The 7,500-nt window shown below is 53.7% G+C and overlaps 1 pseudogene; it reads left to right on the plus strand.

Moving 5' to 3' along the window:
• Nucleotides 1-4,186: 4,186 nt before the first annotated feature.
• Nucleotides 4,187-4,345, plus strand: LOC115227666 (annotated as a pseudogene).
• Nucleotides 4,346-7,500: the final 3,155 nt, after the last annotated feature.

A 7,500-nucleotide genomic window follows, 5' to 3' on the forward strand; every position in this document is an offset into this window, starting at 1 on the left:
CTCGGTCGAGTGCACGAGTGCGCCGAGGTATGCGGCCGGTTGATTGCCGGGGAGTAAGTCTGAGTACGACGAAGACCACGAGTGTGTGTGTCCGTGTGTTATCGACGAGGCACGAAGCGGCGATTTTACTTTCAAGAGTTCTCGGTCGAGTGCACGAGTGCGCCGTGGTATGCGGCCGGTTGATTGCCGGGGAGTAAGTCTGAGTACGACGAAGACCACGAGTGTGTGTGTCCGTGTGTTATCGACGAGGCACGAAGCGGCGATTTTACTTTCAAGAGTTCTCGGTCGAGTGCACGAGTGCGCCGAGGTATGCGGCCGGTTGATTGCCGGGGAGTAAGTCTGAGTACGGCGAAGACCACGAGTGTGTGTGTCCGTGTGTTATCGACGAGGCACGAAGCGGCGATTTTACTTTCAAGAGTTCTCGGTCGAGTGCACGAGTGCGCCGAGGTATGCGGCCGGTTGATTGCCGGGGAGTAAGTCTGAGTACGGCGAAGACCACGAGTGTGTGTGTCCGTGTGTTATCGACGAGGCACGAAGCGGCGATTTTACTTTCAAGAGTTCTCGGTCGAGTGCACGAGTGCGCCGAGGTATGCGGCCGGTTGATTGCCGGGGCGTAAGTCTGAGTACGGCGAAGACCACGAGTGTGTGTGTCCGTGTGTTATCGACGAGGCACGAAGCGGCGATTTTACTTTCAAGAGTTCTCGGTCGAGTGCACGAGTGCGCCAAGTTATGCGGCCGGTTGATTGCCGGGGAGTAAGTGTGAGTACGACGAAGACCACGAGTGTGTGTGTCCGTGTGTTATCAACGAGGCACGAAGCGGCGATTTTACTTCCAAGAGTTCTCGGTCAAGTGCACGAGTGCGCCAAGTTATGCGGCCGGTTGATTACCGGGGAGTAAGTCTGAGTACGACGAAGACCACGAGTGTGTGTGTCCGTGTGTTATCGACGAGGCACGAAGCGGCGATTTTACTTTCAAGAGTTCTTGGTCAAGTGCACGAGTGCGCCAAGTTATGCGGCCGGTTGATTGCCGGGGAGTAAGTCTGAGTACGACGACGACCACGAGTGTGTGTGTCCGTGTGTTATCGACGAGGCACGAAGCGGCGATTTTACTTTCAAGAGTTCTCGGTCGAGTGCACGAGTGCGCCAAGTTATGCGGTCGGTTGATTGCCGGGGAGTAAGTCTGAGTACGACGAAGACCACGAGTGTGTGTGTCCGTGTGTTATCGACGAGGCACGAAGCGGCGATTTTACTTTCAAGAGTTCTCGGTCGAGTGCACGAGTGCGCCAAGTTATGCGGTCGGTTGATTGCCGGGGAGTAAGTCTGAGTACGACGAAGACCACGAGTGTGTGTGTCCGTGTGTTATCGACGAGGCACGAAGCGGCGATTTTACTTTCAAGAGTTCTCGGTCGAGTGCACGAGTGCGCCAAGTTATGCGGTCGGTTGATTGCCGGGGAGTAAGTCTGAGTACGACGAAGACCACGAGTGTGTGTGTCCGTGTGTTATTTACGAGGCACGAAGCGGCGATTTTACTTTCAAGAGTTATCGGTCGAGTGCACGAGTGCGCCGAGGTATGCGGCCGGTTGATTGCCGGGGAGTAAGTCTGAGTACGACGAAGACCACGAGTGTGTGTGTCCGTGTGTTATCGACGAGGCACGAAGCGGCGATTTTACTTTCAAGAGTTCTCGGTCGAGTGCACGAGTGCGCCAAGTTATGCGGTCGGTTGATTGCCGGGGAGTAAGTCTGAGTACGGCGAAGACCACGAGTGTGTGTGTCCGTGTGTTATCGACGAGGCACGATGCGGCGATTTTACTTTCAAGAGTTCTCGGTCGAGGGCACGAGTGCGCCGAGGTATGCGGCCGGTTGATTGCCGGGGAGTAAGTCTTAGTACGACGAAGACCACGAGTGTGTGTGTCCGTGTGTTATCGACGAGGCACGATGCGGCGATTTTACTTTCAAGAGTTCTCGGTCAAGTGCACGAGTGCGCCGAGTTATGCGGCCGGTTGATTGCCGGGGAGTAAGTCTGAGTACGACGAAGACCACGAGTGTGTGTGTCCGTGTGTTATCGACGAGGCACGAAGCGGCGATTTTATGTGCCCGATATCGAAAGAACGCACCTAAGCTCACAGTGTCACCCACGTACCCGTGGACGTATTTGCGACCGATGCCTGAAGGATGTCACGAGATACACGCGGTCGATATGGCAACGTGGTCCTTCCCGTAAGTTCCCGAAAGATGACAAACAGCGGCCAGTGCAGGTATTGGCGGGCCTGCACCAGTCGCGCGGAGCTCCGCCGCTCTGCCGTGCCCGATCTAGTGAGGCTGAAGCGAACCTCGCGCTCTCGCCCACGTGAACGTGGACGTAGGCGCGATCAATGCCGCCAGCCGCCTGGAGTGTGTGGCGATGTGAAACGGGTGAATATGGCGACGTGGTCCGACCCGTAAGTTAAAGGAATCAGACCCGTAAGCTGACGGGTCGGCCCCGGCTGGATAGTCACACTCTAGTTGACCGTCGCACCCCAAGGGGGTCAAGACTATATTGAGGGCTTGCAGTCGGCAGGTGGATGTCTCCGGGATCGTTCGGCAGGATGCCCGAGACGTCAGCCTGCGACGCCGTCAGCCCGGCGAGTGGCCGCCGCCTTCACGCCATCTTGCTTTCCCCGTTCGTCCACTTGCTGCGGGGCCGTTAGCGTCAGGCTTGCGCCTGTCGCCCGTTCCTCCGCCGCGCTACCGTGCCCGAAATAGAAAGAACGAACCTAAGCTCGCGGTATGGCCCACGTACGCGTGGACGTAGCCGCCACCGATGCCGGAAGGCGTTCACGAGACGCACGCGGTCGATACGGCGACGTGGTCCGTCCCGTAAAATCCCGAAAGATGACAACTGCGGCTAGCACGAGGTAGCGGCGGCAGGCCTGCGCCGGTCGCCCGTTGCTCCGCCGCGCTACCGAGCCCGAAATCGGAAGACCGAAACTGCGCGCGGCATCGCCCACGTACGCGTGGATGTAGCCGCGACCGATGTCACGAGATGCACGCGCTGGATACGGCGACGTGGTCCGTCCCGTAAATTCCCGAAAGATGACAAACTGCGGCCAGTGTAAGCAGGGGCTGCCTACGCCAGGCATGCTCCCTCCTTCGCCCGCAGCTCCGCCGCGCTACCGTGCCCGAAATCGAAAGAACGAACCTAAGCGCGCGGTTTGGCCCACGTACACGTGGACGTAGGCGCGATCGATGCCGTCAGTCTCCGGAAGTGTGTGGCGATACGAACCGGGTAGACAGAGCGACGTGGTCCGACCCGTAAGGTTAAAGAATTCGATCCGTAAGCTTACGAGTCGGCCCCGGCTGGATAGTCACGCTCTAGGTGACCGTCGCACCCCAAGGGGGTCAAGACTATATTGAGGGCTTGCAGTCGGCAGGTGGATGTCTCCGGGACCGTTCGGCAGGAAGCCCGAGACGTCAGCCTGCGACGCCGTCAGCCCGGCGGGTGGCCGCCGCCTTCACGCCACCTTGCTTTTCCCGTTCGTCCACGCGCCGCGGGGCCGTAAGCGCCAGGCATGCGCCGGTCGCCCGTTGATCCGCCGCGCAACCGTGCCCGAAATCGAAAGAACGAACCTATGCTCGCGGTGTGGCCCACTTACGCGTGGACGTAGCCGCGACCGATGTCGCGAGATGCACGCAATCGATACGGCGACGTGGTCCGTCTCGTAAATTCCCGGAAGATGACAAACTGCGGCCAGTATAAGTAGGGGCTGCCTTCGCCAGCAGCTCCGCCACGCGACCGTACCCGAAATAGAAAGAACGAACCTAAGCTGGCGGTATGGCCCGCGTACGTGTGGACGTAGCCGCGACCGATGCCGGAAGGCCTTCACGAGATACACGCGGTGTATACGGCGACGTGGTCCGTCCCGTGAAATCCCGAAAGATGACAACTGCGGCTAGCACCAGGTGGCGGCAGGCCTGCGCCGGTCGCCCGCGTCTCCGCCGCCCTACCGTGCGGGAAATCGAAAGCACGAATCTAAGCGCGCGGTGTCGCCCACGTACGCGTGGACGTAGCCGCGACCGATGTTGCGAGGTAAAGGCGTTCGATACGGCGACGTGGTCCGTCTCGTAAATTCCCGAAAGATGACAAACTGCGGCCAGTGCAGGTATCGGCCGATAGCGGCGGGCCTGCGCCCGCCTTCTCCCGCCTTCGCCCGAGTGGACGGGGGATCACTCGGCTCGTCCGTCGATGAATAGCACGGCTATCCGCGTGAACTGATGCGAATTGCAGGACTCAGTGAACATCGACACATCGAACGCACATTGCGGCCCCGGGATCCTATTGTCCCGGGACCCCGTCTGGTCGAGAGGCGGTCACGACACGAAAACGCCGTCCGCCGCGGCCGTTGGCTGCGGCGGGGAGTCGGGAGTCGCAGGAAAGGGCGGCGCTTACCGCGAGGCCCGCATTATCTCGCGCGCGAGCCGCCGCCGCTCGATCGTCCGTCTCCCGTAATGCCAGACCGTCATCGTTGCGAAGCGCTGTTGCGACGGCCGCGCCGCCCCGAATCGCGTGGCCGATGACGACAAATCGCGGAGGGAACCCGCCGACGAGCGGAAGCAGAGGAGTAGGAGCAGTAGTAGGAACATCGACGACACGGCGAGGCCCCTCGTCCCGTCAACGTCCTCTACGTCCCTCCGAGCAACCGCCGCCCTTCGTCGTCGCTGCCACCGCCCTTCGTTGTCGCTGCCACCGCCCTTCGTCGTCGCTGCCACCGCCACCGCCGTCTCGTCTTTCGGCGTTCGCTCTGTGGGAATATCTCCTTCGTGCGAGCGTTTGTGCCGATCGACAGCGGTGCGCCGGTTGCAGCACGAGCAGCAGCCGTCTCTTCGCAGCGGGGAACTCTTTATTTTTTCACGCTGCCCTCGACTCAGACCCGATTACCCGCCGAACTTAAGCATATCGCTAAGCGGAGGAAAAGAAACCAACCGGGATTCTCTAAGTAACGGCGAGTGAACCGGGAGAAGCCCAACGCCGAATCTCGTCGGCCGCGCCGGTCGTCGAGAGCTGTGGCGCAAGGGTCGTACAGGGTCGATCGATTCGCCCGGCTAGGTTCAGAGTCCCCTCGATCGGGGCTGCCCAGAGCGGGTGCCAGGCCCATTCGGAGCCGGCGGCGATCGACGGTGTTCATCGGCCCGAGAGTCGGGTTGCACGAACGACGCAGCATTTTGTCAGTTACGTGTGGGTTCCGGCGGTAAGCCATATACCAGCTTTAAACACACACAACCATAATCATCTTTCCCCTCCAGTCACACTACCACCGAGCACTTCTCAGGACGCACACCACATACCTTTATCCGCATACACTCACACAATCTTTAATAGCAGCTCCACACATGCCACTATACAGGCAGTCACGCACATTGTTTCACCCAGTACACACGCCATAATGCACACTACTGCGCCCAGACAGGCGCATAACACATGAATACAGACAATGCATATACACAAACACGCAACGCACATAACCACACGCAGTATGCATACGCACCGACAAATTTCGCCCTCAATACATAATCAATACACATGCACACTATTTGGTCATTGGCACATACATACACAAGTACAGGCTCCACCTGAACAAGGACACATCACATTCTACACACAACACGCACACATTAATCCCACACATACACACACGTCCATATGCATACTAACACAGATACACATTTCCATACGAACACACACACATATAGACACCCAGACTCACTCATACATATCTACCCACACGCTGCCATTCACATATACACCCTCACACACACCATTCACACATGCTTGGGCACCGTAGTTCGTTTGGATTACAGTTACAATTGTTATTTTCATACACCCTCAACAAATTAGACTGCTGGAAAAGAAATAATCTTAACATCGATTTACAACAAGCAATCTCAGATGCAAAGAGGCCTCCAAAGTAGGTCCCTAAGCTGTATCTAATGAAACTGTTTTCTAGAGCCGTACGAATCTGGGTTTTATACCCATTTCCTCTCTCCATCTCTTCACATCTTTCAGGATAGTTCCCAATACACCTCTAAGTACTCCAATACATTTTCCTCTCAAATAGAGACAACAGAAAGGCCAGGTCCTCGTACTATACTCTTCTTTCTATACTTCTCCTATTAATGTTTTCATTATTTGGGACTGAAAAGTCAATTGTCTGGATACATTCTATTCTCTTTATCTACTACTACTACCAAATCAGACCTTCAAGCTTCTATTACTGTGTCAGTCTGAATGTTAAAGACCCATACCATTTTATATCTCTTACATTCTACTAATTTACTAGGTTCATGTTCATACCAGTTATCACCATGTTCAAATAGTAGCTTTCTACATAGCTTCCAGTGGATTATCTCTCTAGATTATCATGTCTTTTCTACTATTCCTTCTGTACCAGCATGCTACATTTACTTACCAAAGGATTAACGCTTTCCTCTTTTGATTTCTATAATATTCATTGGTAATCTACTTTGTTTTTGTCTATTTTGGCCATTATCAAATTAGTCCTCCATACTTGATCTTATGCCGCTACTAACAAACTTTGTCTTCCGCTCCAGCTTCCCTTTCTGCAAACATGAGCTTCTCCCAGTACCACAATTTGATGCTACTATCTTTGGAAATCTACCATGCATAGGAATCTATATCTAATCAAGGTAACTCCAAAAAGTCTCCTATTGATATTAACCCTCTTCCGCCTTTCTTTCTGTGTTGATATAATCTTACTACTCCTGCCTTTGTGTGGAGTCATCCATCTGTCTAAATTTGCAAATACAGTTTTTGTCTAATTTACAAAAGCTGCTGAGTATCTAAGTAATGAGACTGCCTAAGTAAACACGGCCTTCACTACATTTGGACTATTTACCTTTGCCTTCATTAGCTTCCTCACCCTCCGATGTACCCCTTCTCCATTTTCGTTTACATTTCTGTATTTAGTACCCAGATTCTAATACTCCTCGATACTTACTGCTCTCTCCTCCTTCCAATCATTTAAAGGTCTGGCCATCTGTTAATTGGACGTCTTCACTGTTGACTATCTGCCCCTTCTCATAACTAATATCTATGCCAAATTCCATGCCTATATCGTTGTTGAAGTGTCTTACAGTCTGTATTATAAATGTAACGTTTTTTCACTCTTACTAAATACCAACAGATCCTCCATGTGGAGCAATTGGTTAATTTGTCGCTTATTAATTCTGAACTGACAGCCTGCCCTTGTCTTATATTATTACTATTATTATATATTTCCTACCTTTCATTGGGGCTCTTTTTCCAGTTTTGGGGCAATTTTTCCCAAGCATTAAACTAATACATCTGCCCGTTGTTCCTACGCCTGTCTCTGTCATTTGCTCTGTGTAAATTTGAACTGTACATATATATATATAATTATGTGTGTGTGTATATGTGTTTGTATGTATGTATGTATGTATGTATGTATAAATGTATGTACGTATGGAAAAAAGTCAAGGTAAAAGA

This window comes from Octopus sinensis, unplaced genomic scaffold (genome assembly GCF_006345805.1).
Source record: "Octopus sinensis unplaced genomic scaffold, ASM634580v1 Contig06842, whole genome shotgun sequence".
Taxonomy (NCBI): Eukaryota; Metazoa; Mollusca; class Cephalopoda; order Octopoda; family Octopodidae; genus Octopus; species Octopus sinensis.